Source organism: Musca domestica, unplaced genomic scaffold, assembly GCF_030504385.1.
Source record: "Musca domestica strain aabys unplaced genomic scaffold, Musca_domestica.polishedcontigs.V.1.1 43, whole genome shotgun sequence".
In the NCBI taxonomy this organism is placed as follows: domain Eukaryota; kingdom Metazoa; phylum Arthropoda; class Insecta; order Diptera; family Muscidae; genus Musca; species Musca domestica.
This window is the reverse complement of record NW_026712332.1, coordinates 798966-817509: the sequence shown is the minus strand read 5'-3', so window position 1 is coordinate 817509 and position 18544 is coordinate 798966. Positions and strand designations below refer to the sequence as shown.

The following is an 18544-nucleotide window of genomic DNA, read 5'->3' as shown; positions in this document are numbered from 1 at the left end:
GTTTCTCACTCGTTGTTGTGAATTTTTTCTTATTGGCAAAATAAATGGATTTTTCTCTTCATTCGTTATAATTTGCTCGACTATGCAATCGGGAGTCGCGATTCACAAATCGATCGCGTAGAAATTTATTATTTTTTTGTGTTTAAAAGGTAATTATTCAATAAAACCATGGACAAACTAACGTATAGAAATGGACAAACTTGAATTTCATGAAATTGTTAAAGGTTAAATGTGCAAAAATAGATGGTGAAAAATTTCCCAAACTTGGTGTCGTTCTGCTTGTTTAGCGTTGTACAGTGTGTGTGCGTGTGTCAGTGTACGAGATATACAAGAATTGTGGAGGAACATTTTCACCTGATACAAGTGAATCGCGTCGTTCCAACTGGGAAAAAGGAAGAAAAAATGTTTATTGATGATGATGGTGAAGGTGGTTTTGTGTTGAATAAATTGATGCAATCTTCAGAGAACATGAATTGGATAAGAAAGATCATTTTTGAACCCTACGATGAACGCCAAGAATTAAGTTTGCGGAATTGGGTGTTTTGTGCATTTTTGGTGTTTTTCCTATTTTTTGAGTGTTTGCTATTTTGTGTGTTATAGGTACAAGGTTATTGTACGTGGTGCTGCAGCAGCTACTGTTTCTCTCTTTCCATTCGTTGTGCTTTATACTTGTTTTCCTATTCACACTCCATTCTCATACACAAACTATGTTTTTTTCTCTCCATTGGTTGGCTGGTAGGCGCGCTTTTATTGGAAATTGCCAAAGTAACAAGAAAAACATAGTAGCGAGTAGCCAACCAAACAGCAACGAGTAGCGTTAGCATACGAAAGTCAATGTAAAGTGAGAATGTGAGGAAAAAAAACAGTACAGCGAAAACGTTTGTTTTTAGTTTTGAAAGGGAACAATGACGAATAAAAAGAAGACGAAAATGATGAAAAGAAGAAGAATTGGGAGAAAACGGTGCCAATATTTTTTTGGGTGGATGGATAAATGTGTTGGCGATGGTGGTGGTGCGTTTTGCTCATTGAAAGTGACAAAATTTTTGCATCCAAAAATTCTGGAACTTTACAAGGGTTGTTGTGTCAAGTACGGTGACCTGGCGGCCTTTGTTTACTCCAGCCCAAATTTTTGGCAAAAACAAAATGAACAAGTATAGCAATTTTATTTGAATTTGAATCATTTATTGTTTGATGCTATTTAAATATTTGTAGATTCGAGTGGAGAAGTATTAAGACGCCGACCGAGATTCATTGTATATGTATATGTGTATTTAAGCTTGGCATGTTTGGAATTTAATAAAATTCCATCCGAAAGTCGTCAGCTGAGCTAAATTCATTGGCCGCCTGCATGAGGGACCAAAAAAGTAGCAGTCCCCAATTGCATCAGATATGGAAATGTAATTGAGGAAAATTTACTGAGAAGGCCAATTTCAGAACAAATCAAAAATGGAAAGAGCGACAGTGCTTTCCAATGTTAGGTCGATTGAAACAACAGAATATCGAAATATAATACAAGTTTCAAACTTATTAAAAAAATGTTTGGGACAAATGCTGAGTAAAAGTAAAAAATTCTGGACGGCATTTATACTGTACTTGTTGGTGGCACCAGTGACTGTGCATCAGAATGAATGACACTCAGGTCTGCCTCATAGGCTTTTTGATCACCCTTGGCCCTCTACGTTCTTCCCAACATGCCTTGGCAAAGAGTTTTATGCACGATATGGTTTGGATGGCTCGCACGATAGAACCCAAACATGCACTGCAAGGAAAGCATATGGTTATGTTGATCCACAGGAAAGACCTTGGCCTTATCATGCAGATGGTTCACTGGTGTCATGAGAAAGCACTCGTCTGACGTTCTTCTTAGACGTAGATCCCATTATCATCAACACCTTGCTAAAGCATATTGCTGTTGGCCAAGAATACGCATAACTAAATAACTCTATCTCTTCTATCTTTCCCTATTTATACAGGGTGAGAAAAAAACTGCAACAAAGTCAAACGCCATAATTTTTAATTTTTTAATTTTATTGAATGAAAGCAAAAAATGTCCAAAATAGCATCAAATTTTCAAATAAGTTAGGCAAGAATTTTGGCCTTTAAACGGCCAATAAAACCGTCACACGATGCCCGATGCCGATGCAATAGTGGAGTGCTCCAACGATAGCCACTTGTGGTTTGCCAGCCAAATATAAAGAAATCACACTACCACGCTTGAATTCCATCACGAATAACTCTTTTTCTGGAAAATTCTTACCAAAATGCTTCTGTATGCTTTTAAACAATGAGCTGTCACTGGAATAATTGTAACATCTGTCGGATGAGTTGCTTAGATATGACAGCAGTCTGAAGTTGGTTACAGTTTTTTATCTCACCCTGTATTTCTCCTATCGTAACTAATTTTTCTTTGGATGAACACAATGTATCAATGGTCCGAGAGTTAAGCAGTTGCCGACTATAATGCATACTGAAATTTAACAAGGTAGTTCTGGAAATTGAAATTTGAAAAAATTTCCATCTACAAATAAATCAAATATATTGCGACATATTCTTGATCTTATCGATCTCTAATTTTTCTTATTTTAGAAAGGCTAAAAAGTTCAGTCCATTACTTCTTAACGCCATTTATCTTCCAAGTCTAATAGATCCATGCTACTTTATTAAACACATCTGTGTAAATATGATCATCATACCAACATCTTTTAATGGATTTTATGACAGGCCATCATCGATTCCCTCTGTGTATGGCGTCCACCTCCCTTCTGCCCACTTACAATGGAATTTTATAATGATATGCTGTCATTTTGGCAGAGTATTCGAAGCTTTTTCGTTGTGATGCTAACTCAAAACTTGTTTTTGAACTGATGACTACGTTCGTTGGCTCGTTCGTTCATGCGATGGTGGTGTACGATTTGTATTGGGTTGGGTTGTGTTGTGTTGGTTTGTCGTAGTCGATGTTAAATTCCTTAATCTGAAGAGATTGGACAAAACAAAAATTGTTATGACTTAAAACGATGCCGAATACGGTTTTTTGGGGGGAATCCAAATAAAAATTTACAACTACGACTGTATACGATGCGAGCAGCGGCAGCAGGTTGATTAACATCATTTGGATAATCATAATTTAACCTAATTTCCATTCTACGCTTCACCTGTTCTTTGTTAACAGTTTTTGGTTTGTTTTTGATTTCACACACGCATCATCACATCACAACATGGCATGGTATGTTGATGTTTTGATTGTTTTTGTTGTGTTGTTCATTCATGTTTAAACAATTGAATCATAAGAGCCATGTTGTGGTTTTTTTTGCTGGGTTTTAGTTTTGATTTTCTGAAATATTGATTGATATTGAGAAAAAAATATCAATACTTTCTCAAATACACTCGGCTAAATAAAAATACAATAAATGACTTTCGATTATGTTTATAATCGTTAATGTTTATAATCAGAAGTTCGACTGGCATCCTGTTCCAATACGCTTTTACGATATTAGGTGTGTCTGGTTACCCTAAAATTTGTAACAATTGTTACAAATTGTTACTGGAAGTCGTCTGTTAACCCAAAAGTTCTGCAAAAGAGAGCGGTTGGAGAGAGAAATTTTGACAGTTCTTTCAGCGAGAGTTTGCAAATTCTTGCTGGAAAAATTTCTTCTTGCAATCACTTGCAACTCTTCTTCTTCTCATTCATCGACATTCAATCAGATGTTTTCTATTGTTTGTTTATTTATTTTTGTGCTTTCAATTTGAAAACTTTTTTTTGGAATTAGCAAGACTAATAGTTTTTGGAGAAAAACTTTACAAAATGTGAAAAACGTAAATGTTAATATGTAATAAGAAAATAAAAGACTATTTCTAACATTTTTATTTAAAAAACTTGTAAAATTAGTATTGCTTCCTTTGTTTTAATTCTCCTTATGGGGGACAAATTGGTTTGTTTTGATTTGATCAGCTGATTAGTTGCAAGCTTCTGCAGGAATACCGTCTGTTTACTTTTCGCATTTTCCTTGCAAAAGAGAATAAAACTACCTTACTCTCTCAGAAAGAAGTTACTGGACAATTCCTGCAGGAAAAGTAACCAGACACACCTATTTACGCAAGCTGCTAAATTCTGAAACCCACGTTGCATATTTATAACACAAGCAAAATAAGAATCGGCTTAAAAGCCGCTATAATAGCAAGCGTTTGGAAGTGAGTTACTATTAGGTGTGTCTGGTTACCCTAAAATTTGTAACAATTGTTACAAATTGTTACTGGAAGTCGTCTGTTAACCCAAAAGTTGTGCAAAAGAGAGCGGTTGGAGAGAGAAATTTTGACAGTTCTTTCAGTGAGAGTTTGCAAATTCTTGCTGGACAAATTTCTTCTTGCAATCTCTTGCAACTCTTCTTCTTCTCATTCATCGACATTCAATCAGATGTTTTCTATTGTTTATTTATTTCTTTTTGTGATTTTAATTTGAAAATATTATTTTGGAATTAGCAAGACTAATTGTTTTTGGAGAACAACTTTACAAAATGTGAAAAACATAAATATTAATATGTAATAAGAAAATAAAAGACTATTTCCAACATTTTTAGACAAATGCCATTAGCAACAGGTTTAAAAGATTCTGCGGAACACATCATATCTATCTTCCTTTTATTGCTCATATTTTTATTTTATTTTCAATTTCCTTTTTATTTATAAAACTTGTGAAATTGGTGGTGGTTCCTTCCGTTTAATTTTTTTTAATGGGGGACAAAATGGATTGTTTTGACAAATCAGCTGATTAGTTGCAAGCTTCTGCAGGAATACCGTCTGTTTACTTTTCGCAATTTCCTTGCAAAAGAGAATAAAACTACCTTTCTCTCTCAGAAAGATGTTGCTGGACAATTTCTGCAGGAAAAGTACTACTTTCTATCGTCACGGATTTATTAGAACGTGTCATGTGCAGACTCTATTTCGTGACTTCCATACTTACATTGCTTATGGAAGCATGTGTTTTTTAAAATTGTTCAAAAGAAAAACCGCTGATGTCGATATGATCAAGGTAAGATCCCGTGATTCATTTTATGCGGTATCGACTGGGTCTTGGTCAACAAAGCGGCAACAAAACCATGACGTCCTTCCTCCTTATATATATATATATATATATATATATATAACCCCTCATCTCCATTTCTGGCGGGGTTCTTCCTGATTAAGTTGATGCATCATTAAATCAACTATCTTAACTCGGAGGCTGTTGCGATTGAATTGCAAATATGATACAGAGTCACGCAATATGAGGCGTGAGATGCGAGGCTGTTGTTCAGGAACTACGGGGAAGATCCTACATCGTCGACAAAGCCTCAGAGGATGATTCTGGAGAGTTTTACTCTGGCGTGTTTGGAACCACGTTTTTGCAGTACGTTCCAACGTAATCCTTTAGCTGTAGTCTAGCAACCGGGTTTAACCGGAGTCGCTCTCTGGATTCATAACATCGCCCCGCGAAAAAAAGATTGTATACGTCAACTCCGTACGAAAAATGTTGGAAATTTTGATATGGCCTTAATACAGTGGTACTGTCCAGTATTTTTTTAAATGAATTCAATTTTTCAAATCAATTTCAATTATTTTTTTTTTCAAAAATTAGAAGCCAGGCCTCCATAAAAAGATCCTTTCTGTTGTGTCGCCCCAATACTACACTTGGAAGTATCTCTGAAGTTTAATTTTTAAAGGGAATGAGAACTTGATCTCGACGCTAAATTTTTCAAAGGTTTCTTCTTAGTTGATTTTTTACTTGTCTTTACTAAAATAGTCTCTGTGCTACAACTCAGAAATTTCTTTCAAAACATGATAGGAGTTCTCTAACCATTATTGTCTCACATCACCATAACTTCCAAATTTTATTTTTAATTTCGACCTCATTTTATAATTGTAATTTTCAAAATCTTTTGCAAAGCAGAACACTATCACCTACCTATAAAAAGTGTAACAAAATTGTATTAGCCGAAATCTAGATGTCCAACATCACTCGAATGTTCTATGCCATCATAACCGGAAAGTTTCTCTCGGTTTGGACCAACATTTATTGATTGAATTCATGTTTTTCTTGTTTCATTCTTAAATATTGTTTTTTTTTTTTATACCCTACACCACATAGTGGTAAGGGTATTATGTCTTTGTGCATTTGTTTGTAACATGGAGAAGGAAACGAGATAGACCCATAGTTACTTTTGAGAACCTTCATAGAATCACTTTCTGAGTCGATTTATGCATGTCCGTCCGTCTGTCCATGTATTCTTGTGAACAAAATGCAGGTCGCATTTATTATCCGATTGAGATGAAATTTTCCAAACAATATTTTTTTGGCCCAAGGACGAACCCTATTGAAATTGGTGAGAATCGGATCAAATTTAGATATAGCTCCCATATATATCTTCATCCGATTTCGGGTTAAATGTGCACCAAATATCCACTATCAGTCCAAATTACCTGAATTTTGCCACACCCAACCGAGTTCGGCCTAGAAGCAAGTATATCAAATTTGGAGAAAATCGGTTCAGATATAGCTATAGCTCCCATATATATCTTTCATCCGATTTGATCTTTAAGTTCCTCACATTCCTACTATGCACTCCACAACCGTGTTATTTGGTACCAGGTATTAGATGGAGCACAGAAATAGCTGTTTTAAATTTTATTGAAATCGGTTCAGATTTGGATATAGCTCCCATATATATCTTCATCCGATTTCGGGTTAATTGACCACCAAATGACCAATATCAGCCCAAATGGCCCGAATTTTGGCACATGTGACCGAGATTAGCCTTAAAGCATATACAACAAATTTGGAGAAAATCGGTTCAGAAACAGCTATAGCTCCCATATATATCTTCATCCGATTTCGGGTTAAATGTGCACCAAATGTCCACTATCAGTCCAAATTACCTGAATTTTGGCACACCCAACCGAGTTCGGCCTAGAAGCAAGTATATCAAATTTGGAGAAAATCGGTTCAGATATAGCTATAGCTCCCATGGTGTTTAAGCCTCTCACATTCGTAATATGCACTCCACAAGAATGATATTTGGTACCAGATATAAGATGCAGCCCAGAAATGGATGTTTGTAATTTTATCGAAATCGGTTCAGATTTGGATATAGCTCCCATATATATCTTCATACGATTTCGGGTTAATTGTGCACCAAATGGCCGATATAAGTTCAAATGGACTGAATTTTAGTACATCGGACCAAATTCAGCCTAGAAGCAAGTATATCAAATTTAGTGAAAATCGGTTTAGATATAGATATAGCAACCATATATATGTTTCATCCGATTTAGAGTTTTAGTCCCATACATTCGTAATATTCACTCCACAACCGTGATATTTGGTACCAGGTATTAGATGGAGCACAGAAATAGCTGTTTTAAATTTTATCGAAATCGGTTCAGATTTGGATATAGCTCTCATATATATCTTCATCCGATTTCGGGTTAAATGTGCACTAAATGGTCAATATCAGCCCAAATCACCAGTCTAGAAGCTAATACGTAAAATTTGGAGAAACCCGGTTAAGAGATAGCTATAGTTCGTAAAATGCACGATAGAATTAGATAGATTTTGATTTTGTACCAAATATCTCATAGAGCTCTGAAATGCCCTATATAAACCTTTTTACGAGAGCTCTACTAAATATGCATAGTGGTGTAGGGTATCATATAGTCGGCCCCGCCCGACTTTTGAGCTTTCCTTACTGGTTTTCTTTTGTCGTTGTATTCTTTTGGCCACTTCTTTCATTTTTATTAGATGACATTTTTGAAATTCCTTTCAAGGCCTTTTTTATGTTTCTTGTTGCGGGTTCTTGTTGTTGGAGTTATCTGCTGTGGTGTTGCTGTTGTTGTTGGTGAATGACTGCTAATAATGTGTGTGTGTGTGTTTGCAAGCAGGCAATCAGGCGGGCAAACTGGTGGCTGCAGCATCTTTGCCTGCAATGGTGCATCTGGTTGGCCGTTTCAATTTGGGATGCTTAAGAATGTGGTCTTTCGTGTTTTTTTTTTTTTTTTTTGGTTTTCTTAATTTTAGTTCTGTGTAGTATGTGCAGTTTGTATTGAGATGCACGTGCAAGTATATTTGGGTGTGTCTTTGTGTACATGCAATTTTGTATGTACTACGACGTGACTGTTTATGAGTCACATCTGTTACTCCCTTTTTTGGCACACGTCATAATTTTCCGTGTGCAATTTTTAAGAATTTTACAATGGACAGATGTCAATATTAATCTCCCTTTCGTTTGGTTTACCTTTCTTCGACTTTGGCCGCGGAGTTGAAATTTACAGTGTTAATGTTTGGTTTATGGATTTTTTCATCTACATTAGAGCTACTTAGTTTTTGTTGTAGTTGTAATGAATGAAATAAGTTTCTCTTTGCCAGGGATACCTTTGACGTGAAAATGTCATTCCATCATTTTGTAGGTCCCGAGTCTAAAGAAGTTTAGATAGCTCATTAATTTACATGGAATTCTAAGATAGGTTGAATCTTAAGTCTGCAGCGATCTTAATTTTAGAATGACCGTTACAAATGACTCCAGCCTTCTGTTATATTGGTTAAAGCACTTGTAACGACTTCACAAATTGTAATGCTTATTGAAATTTTCCCACATATTGGGCACCCACCATTAATACAAGGTGAGATAAAAACTGCAACAAAGTCGAATTTTTACAATCTTTTTTTTAATTTTATGGAATGAAAGCAAAAAAATTCGGAAATAGCATCCAATTTTAAAATAAGTTTAAATGATATTCGAATTGGTCACCTTTGGTACGAAATTTAACCTTCAAACAGCCAATGAAAGCGTCACACATTGCCCGAATGTTACTTTGCGGTATTTTGGTCATTCCCGGCGAAGTGCTTGCTTGAGGTGATCGACACTTTGGAATTTGTATTGCCAACCTTTCTTTCCAAAATACTCCAGACACAATAGTCCAACGGATTGGTATCCGGAGATTTTGGTGGTCATTGTGGCCTGGAAATGAAGCGAGGAACCTCATTTTGTAACCATTCTTGGATGGCGCGTGCTGAGTCCTGTTGGAATGTCCAAGGTCTGCGGCCAAAATGTTTGCGTGCTCAAGGATTTAATAATCCCTCCAGAATATTTTCGCGCTAATATTCGGCACTTATTCTGATGCCACGATCAATTAATACGAGCGGAGAACGACCATCGGTTGTTATAACGGCCCACGCCATCACCATGGCTGGCGCTTGAGTTCTGGTGGCCAACCGAAGATGCACATTTTCAGCTGACCTCTTTGGCAAGTAAACACGATCATTTTGTTTGTTTACAAACTGCTGGACAACGAATGTTTTCTCATCGGAGAAACCCGAATTCGGCAGTTCACCACTTTCGGCCAAGCGAAGCAGCTCTAGCTCTTTTGAGGCTATTTTCTTTCAGTCGCGGTGAAAGTTCTTGGACTGAATGGCTTTACCCCGAGATTATTTTTCAATATTTGCCGAATGGGATATTGCGATATGTTCAGCTCACGAGCCATTTTTCGGCCACTGCGACGCGGGTTTCGAACCATTTCTTTTCGAACCATTTCTCCTGATGTTGCTGTTTTCTTCCGTCCACTTCCTTGACGTCGGGTTACGCTACTAGTATCACGGTAACGAGCGATGGTACGAGACACAAACTATTTATTCACATTTAAATGTTGGAGTGCTCTAACGATGGCCACTTGTGGTTTTTCCAGCCAAATATGAAGAAATCACACTATCACGCTTGAATTCCATCACGAATAACATTTTTTCTGAAAAATTCTCACCAAAATGCTTTTGTACGCTTGTAAACAATATAATGAACTGTCACTGGAATAATTTTAACAGCTGTCGGACGAATAGCTTAGAAATTACAGCAGTCTGAAGTAGGTTGCAATTTTTTCATCTCACCCTATATATGTATACAAATCTGGCTGAAATAAATGTGATTTTCATGGCCAGGAATACCTATGACGTGAAAGTGTCATTCCATCTCTAAAGGAGTTTAGATTGGCCGCTAATTTACATGAAATTCTAAGTCACAAAATAGGTTGATTCCCCAGCGATCGTTTATTTTAGAATGACCCTTACAAATAATTCCAGGCTTCTGTTTCATCGACGAACGTATGGTTAAACCTGCGTTGGAGACACTTGCAAAGACTTGAAAAATTGGAATGCTTATTTTGAAATTTTCCCACTTATCGGGCACCCACCACTAATATTTTGCATTATTTTTCCTCTTATTGAAGGCTCTAACAAATAACATGCAATCGAACTTAACATTTTTTTGCTTTCTACCTCAAAATACACTTATGTGAAATATCATGGCGTAAAGTTTCAAAACACTAGACATTCCATAAAATAAAATTGTTTATTATTTTGGCACTTTGGTCTGGTAAACATAAATTCGAAACATTATAACGTTAACATGTACAACGATTTAACAATTTTAATTCCGCTCAATAAAAATTAAACTTAACTTGTCAAGTTATTCGGGTTTTCCTTCCCCGCACAATGCAGTCTGTCGCGAATGTCTTTGGAACACTGGAGATATGTAAGTTATAGTAACATAACGTTTTTGCACGAAAAAGACATTGCAATTGAATAATTAAAGTACGTACTGCAAAAATGAACATTAATACTTATTTTATGATTTTGCTAACAAAATATCCGCTACAATCGGAGAACTGCTGGAACACAATGTAATTCCTAAATTTGAAAAAAGGAGAAACGAAAGAAATATATTTAAAAAAAATTGTAATCCAGAATTTATTGTGCCGTCTTCAACCGCTTGAATCTTCTGGCTAACTGAAGAATTATGGATATGTTTTTAGAGAATGAAGCCAGATCGTGTGTGATTTGCTCTCCCATAAGCCTGTGTCTCATATTAGAATTAGAATAGGATACTAGTATCATTGTCAATCCACTTAGAAGTCACGCTGCAGTGACCTGTGATGATATCCATCACAATTTTTAGGTCAGGTTTCATCTTGTGGATGAGCGAACTTGTTCTCCTCCCTGAGATTAAGGACCAAATTTTCTTAGGGACATTACATCCCCTTTCATCTAGTCATCGGCACAAAAGTGGTCTAACCGAGTTCTCGACTTCAATGTCAATCGATTCGCAATCCAGTCTTGCTAATTCATCTGCAGCTTCATTACCAAGAATATTGCAATGGCCTAAACCCAACACAGTATGATTGACGAGCTTAACAAAGGCTGCAGTGGGAACGACCATGCGTAACCCTCGACTTCAATGTCAATTGATTCGAAATCCAGCCTTGCTAATTCATCTGCTGTCTCAGTACCTAGAATATTACAATAGCCTTAAACCCAACACAGTTTGATGGACGAGCTTAACAAAGGCTACAGTCGAGCGGGACCGGGATACCCTACAACATACAAATTTACGGTAAAGTTTCCGTAGATCTGAAACATTGGAAAATGTTGATTCATTCATCCTTTTTTAATTTCAGATTTCGTCGAAGAGTGATATTAGGTATTAAAAATATTCGTGATTGAATGGAAATGTTGTATATTTATCGGATAATTTTTATCCGATGAGCGTCCCCTAAAGACACACTTATTCCGTGTCCTAAATTAAAATCCCACGCAAAATTACGCTTCAATTGGCCTACAACAGTGACCTATAGGACGAATACAAAAAAATCGGTTTGTAGGCCATTTTATTCTTTTAATATCTAACCCTACATCTAATAGCGAGGATCCTACCACAATTGCAACCTTTACAGACGGACGGATACATACTCAGACTCAGCTCGGCAAGATAAAAAGATCGATATGTAACATCGCGGGTCTAGGACCAAGGTTACAAACTTTTTGGCCAAATCAAACTTATAATACCCACACGCAGTATTGTAGGGTTTAATAATATTATATCCATATAAATTGTCCTTTTCGTCCTTCTTTAAAATGATTGAACATTTTCTAAAAATACCCGAATAACAACAAAAAATTGTCAAAAAATCCATGAAGTCCAAGTTTGGTTTATAATATACCAAACCATGAAAAAATATGCATGAGGACTCCGACATATGGTAACTTTTTGAAAAATGCCCACGAATCAAGAATATCAAATTATATATCCCATTCGGTTGGAAAACTTTACCAGGATACCTTTAAAATACCAATACCATAAAAATACGAATCTTAAAGTGGAAGTCATTCTAAAATTCGAACCTGTATTGAATTTATTGCGAAGAGCTAGCCATTTCTGAAAGAAAAAAAAATTGGCTGGAACTCTCAAAACACCTTAAATCGTTTGGACCCGGTTGATTGGTTATGTACAATTATGCCATATTCTTCCCAACCTTTCGGCCGGTAACTCCCGCATAAATTCTTCAATGTTGTCTTCTAAGCTTTAAATCTCGGTCAACGAACTTGCCTTCCAATAAATCCGTTGTTACGAGTTCTGTGTACCTTGAGAGAAGTTCCTGTTGAATCCATATGTCATGCAAGTCAATACCTTGCATTTTTGGGCAAAACAATGTTGGATATCATATCTCGGCAGCGCTCTCCATTGAAAGTTTCTTTACTATTCGCAGAAGAAGTACGGTCCAATTTTGCCACCAGCGCATAAACACCACCAAACTGTAACTTTATATACACGAATTGGTTGCTTTTACAACACTTCTGGCTGATCTTGAGTCCAAAATCGCCAAATTTGCTTAATTACGTCCCGATTGAGCCAAAAAGGAGCTTCGACGCTGACATTTCAAGAGCTTTAATACCTTGAAAAACTTCTCACTTCTCAAAATTTTAACCTTTTATGAATGATTCCGTTATGATTTTTCAAAATGTTGGCCTTTGAAGTTGCGGTATACGACATCATGTCCAATCTTGGCGGAAATATTTCAAAATTTGAATGAGATACTAGTTTCATATTTTATTAGAGTGAATATTGAAAATTCTGGGATAAAGCAGTAGGCCGAAGTTGTTAATTTTCGCTCCCGAAAAAGAAAATTTCGATTTACCAAATCCGATTCTTCCTTCACTTTATATGGGATTTATAACTATAGACTTTTTTTCATTCCCTTTACAACATCTCGAAATGTTCGTCGTTAACCCCATAAACTACATTCGGCATCAGCATAAAGTTCTAAGTCGGCTTAACGATGATCGACCGTATATTAAAATAAATGCATGTACGCCTAAAATTATGCTACAAAAATGTGGAAAAGTCGCTTTGCATATTACCCCAACAAGGATGTATGGACCAGCCTCTTCATAGCCTCCACCTTGAAAGGAGGGTATATTAACTTCGTCATTTCGTGTGTAACATCCGTAAATACTAGTCATAGACCCCATAAAAGTATATATACATATATTCATGATCAGCAAAATATTCTAAGTCGATTTAACGATGTCCGTATGTCTGTCTGTTGAAATCACGATACAGCCCATATTATTTGACGTAGAGCTTCAAAATTTGGCATAACAATTTGTATTGTATCTAGGATGGTTGGTATTGAAAATGAGATATATCGGTCCAGGTTTTGGTATAGCCGCCATATAACGGTACCTCCCGATATTCGGTATCTTGATGATTTTCGCCACATTTTCCATGGATTTGTCTTATATGTATGGAATATTTAGGTCATAATGGGTTTTAGCTCCGGTAGCGGAACATTGTATGTAATAGTCCTCGTTTTCGTATAGCTCCCATATAAAGATCCCTCCTATATTCGGTATTTTGGTTATTTTTGCCTCATTTTCCATGGATTTGTCTTACGGCCTTACTGGTGTGTGTAGTTTAAAGCGGAACTCTCTCTTCAAATCAGATACTTTTATGTGAAAATGTTTTCTTTACCCAATGGTGGAGGGTATTCAAAGTTCGGCCTTGCCTAACTTAATGTTTTTTAACTTGTTTTATTTTAGGTTTCTTCCTATCTTCTGTACTGTTAACTACGAAAATGCGTGCACCTGATTTAATTCAAATGCGTATAAAGTTATTTCTGACATACTGTTTCTGAGTATTCATAATTTATGATAAATATTATTCGATCTTATCACTAATGCATTAGCCTCTGGCTGCACGCAGGTGGATTTCTATTGAGAGCTAATACCTGCTGCTCTCAATTGAAATCTAACACTGCCTTTACACGGTGACATTTTTACCCATGCCATTTTTTTTGTTGGTAAAAGGTGTAGAGAGACAAGGATAGAAGAAAAAATGGCACGATAAGCCAACGCACAGGGTTACATGCCATTTTCTTTGCATTTCTCTTTTTGCTTCTTCCGAATTTTTTATGATTTTGACATTTCATATCATTTCTTTATTGTAATTTTTGATGCGTTTCTTTTATTGTGATGTTATGTTTTTAGTGATTGAAATGTATAGTGAATTATATGAAAATTAATTGGAAGTATTAAAAAGTAAAAAAAGAAAGTTAATAATGCAATATTTAACACCTCAATAACTTTTTCCATCATTTCTTCTTTAGATTCACACATTTAATTTTAAATCACTTCTTTATAAATATCTGTTACAAACAATTAGCTCTATACGAAATACTGAATAAAATAAAATGTCAGAAAAAATGCCAAGCACTATTACCGTAAAATGCCACCGTGTAAAGGCGCGAAGATTTACGCAGAAATTTTAAAAGAGAATTGATAAAAGTGCCAGCTAAAAATTGCACCGTGTAAAGGCAGTGTAAGTCAGTTAAGCGCCAACAAGACTGCAAAGCAAAAAAACTTTTGAATTTCAAAAGTTAACAAAGCTATGCTCAGCGTGACCGTTATGCCACTAAAGTATCAATTTTGCCACTTTTTTTGGGCGATTTATCAATGTCCGTCCGTCTATCTGTCTGTCCGTCTGTGGAAATCACTCTAGCTTCCGAACGAAATGAAGTAAGTTGAAGTAAGTGCAGGTCTACGTCTTCGTATAACCCCCATATAAAGGTACCCCCGATATTCGGCATTTGGATGATTTTAGAGACATTTTTTATCGGAATTGTTTCAAACTTGGTATTTGAAGTTCGTAATAGATAGTAAAGCATATGACAGGAGATTGTTTGTGTAGGTTCACGTCTTCTTATAGCCCCTATACAACGCTACCCCGATATTCGGTATTTTGATGATTTTAGCGACATTATTTACGGGAACTATTTCAAATTCTGTATTTGAACTTCGTAATGGATACTACAGCCTATGCCGGAAAATTGTCTTATGACAAAATTTGCCTATGCAGGTCCACGTTGTCGTATAGACCCTAATATACGGTTACATTCGGTATTTTTAAGATTTTAACAGCATTTTTAACCGATTTTATTTTATTTATTTATTTTTTTTTTTTTTTTTTTTGTGAAAATTGCCAAATTTTTTTATAAATAATAAATAATAATTTTTAAATAAAATGTGAAATAAATTGTGCCACTTTCTGTGCCACCATTTAAAGTGATATGTGCCACTTTTTTTAAGAAGTGATACTTTTTGTGATACTTTTTGAAAATTTCCAGCGGTCACACTGGCTATGCTGTACAGATTTTATTTCCCTCTCTCTCTCGCGCTCTCTGTAGTAGAGGAATGCAACTCACACTCTTTTGCACAAACAACAACAAGAACACCTCATCTGTGAATGCACAAGCGAAAATGAAATAACTTCGTACGCATCACCACATTGACTGGCTGGCTGATGCGTAGTAGTATGCATTCGTGAATCGGATTTCAAACATCGTAATAAGTTTGTCATCATCATGTAGATACGTTTTCGTTGCATCGCGCAACATGTCTACGAGTGTAAGCCACTGCTTGCTGTCGCTGCTGCTGCCGTAGATACATGTTTTCACAGTAATAATCACAATTACTACCTCCATAGCAAATGACTTTACTACGACGCTGGCGACAGCGACGAATAGACTTCCGACATACTGCTAATACACAAAAAAAGTCATTCGCCAATACCGAAGGCATGTCCGTCCATCCCCCCAAATACATATGGACGTATATATGGACCTAACGTGTGTGTGCAATGTGCAGCACAATATTGTGGCGGTCTTTTGTTTTGTTCAAATCTTTTACTTGGCGTATTTCTTATTTTACGTTTTTCGTTATTGCGAGTGTATGTTTCGGTATTGTTGCTATTTTTTGATTTTTCAATATTTTACCTTCATTTTGTTCATCAACTACAACTATGTAGTCTTCTTCTTTATATGCAGCACATACATACATACATAAAAGTGTTGCGTTGTTGTTTTTCGTTGAATGATGGTGATGTATTATTGCGCGCGCAATTTGATTTTCTTTCAACATGGATTTTTTTTCTGTATTTGCGATTCTCGTGTCGTTTGTTGCATATGGCACTCTTTTTGATAGCGTCGTTTACAGAGTTACCATCGGTCTTTAAATTAAACAATTGACTACGAAGCTTTGGACCATTTATTTCCAGTTGATTGATAAATGCGACTCAAAGCTTTTTAATACTTGATTCCTCAAAAAAAAACTGAAATTACAAAATAATTCCGAAAAAAGGTGCGGGAACATGGCAGACTTGTGCAGTTCATAAACCATGTAGTTTGATGGAACGATAAAACGCAATTAATCCAATTCACATCTATCTAAAATTGAAAAAGCGTGATCGGGACATGAATAATCGGACAAAGAATGAAATATGACTTGTGTTCCAGAACTTGCAATATAGTACTATATTGTCTAGTTTTACGTGATTTTTTACGTGAAACCCGTTAGCGCACAAACTAAGAAAACTAGCAGGCAATATGGCGTTATTTTCTAAAACCGTTTCCTAGGTGAATTTGTTCGAATAAAAATTAGTAGCCATCAAATGTTGACATTTTTACTAGATTTATGATCCTGTACTTTCTGGGCAAACGAGTTGTCTCAAAGCGAATGAAATATTTCGCTTTTTTATTAGATTTAGGATTAAAAAGTTTGTTAACACACAAAAATGAATGGGCACAAAATGTAAAAAAAAAATTCCATTCCACACCACAGACCTAAGTTAAAATATTTTGGCTGATAAATTTTTAGGTTACAACATGGTACAATAAGAAGGTAAGGTAGAGCTACCAGCTGATTACAAGTTTTTTTCTAAGTGTGCCCGACTTCTGTCAATTTTGTGTATGTATTTATTGTTTTGAAAAAAAAAAAAAATGAAAACAAAATATTTTCAAAACCAATGATTGGAAGACACTTAAATTGCGGCTCGCGCATTAGAGCTATTAACCAGTTTAGCCATGAAATTGAATGATATGATAGTTTAGATCATATTTTCATTTCATACAAATATGAAAAAAATGAGTTGTATGAGTCTGACAGGAAGGGGGCATAGCCTCAGGGCTGTATTTCTGTAGTTTTACGAAGCTGTTCTACCTCCTTATTATACAATGGGTTACAATTTTAAGACCATTTATTTGGAGAGTGTGGTTGGGATATTTAAAACGCTAAAAGTGGGATAAGGCTGAGCATTTTTCCAATGGCATTGTTTTAACTCCCCATATTTTAAAATATCAACTTATGTTGACGTTGGGACAACAATAAATGCTTCCTGTTGAATTCTGCTAATCTGGTTCTTCCTCTAAGTCTAAATTTAAAAAAATCTTTTCTTTGTTATAACGTTGGACCTCCCTTTTTAGATCATACAGGTTCTCCCTACATCGTCTTTTTTCCGCGATCCAAATGCTGTCGGCTAGCGCTTTGAGGACCTTGTTTCTACTATTATCTGTGACTGTATCAAATGCCTTTGATAGGTCAAGGACTACTAACACTGTTCAATGACACTGCTTTTTCTGCGTTTATTCTTCGACTAATATGTGTTAATATGACATGTAAATATGTTGGAACCATGTTGTATACTGAATCCATGTTGATTTGTTCGCAACTCGCTTCCTTTAAGGATGGCGATGAGTAAAACCTCAACAGCCTTCGCTAATGGCGACAAAAATACAATTGGCCTGTATGAACCGCCTTTGCTTGTATCCCTTTCTGGATTCAGTAACTGGTCAATGATTTTAATGTTGTTACGGCGCTTTTATTGGTGGTGCCTTATCGAGCGATCTTATGTACCGCAATACTCCTTTGTTCGCCCTATTACTCTCTCTCTCTCTCTGGCCAGTGCACTGCTTCGGGTTAGTCACTCTTACGTCGTTAAACGTGATCGCGGTCCTATCAGCCTTTTTCTCCAGGGTTCGAGAGCTATTTAACCGTTGGTCACACCGGTTACTTCAGATGGTCTAGCCACTTTTTCCCCTTGTGTTCTTGTACCAACCTGACATTGAGATCAGTAGGGTTAGAATCTTCCTTATTCCCTAGTCCTACTATCCCTGTTGGTGAATTTGGTAATATTTCGGGTAATCGACCGGCAGGTATATTATATAACGATCGGCTGCAGCTTTCATGATGTCTAGAAATATCCTCTCTGCTACACAAACATAGAAAGGGTTGGGCAATTTTTCCGAAACGGTGGTTAGAAAAGTGCGGAGTTTATGAAATTAGACGAACTTATGGATACAATAATGGAGAGATGTTCTGGCCCAAGCGATTTGACGTCATTTGCTAAACAGACTGCTT

General features: G+C 36.2%; 1 protein-coding gene across 2 annotated transcripts in view; it reads left to right on the top strand.

Moving 5' to 3' along the window:
- Positions 1–18544, top strand: part of LOC101899481 (uncharacterized) — an 83044-nt gene continuing 64500 nt past the window's right edge. Inside the window, exon 1 of one of the 2 annotated variants that reach the window (XM_059127188.1) lies at positions 1–149. The gene's annotated coding sequence lies outside the window, so the exon portion shown is untranslated. The remainder of the gene's footprint in view (positions 150–18544) is intronic. The other variant, XM_059127184.1, reaches the window with a different exon arrangement.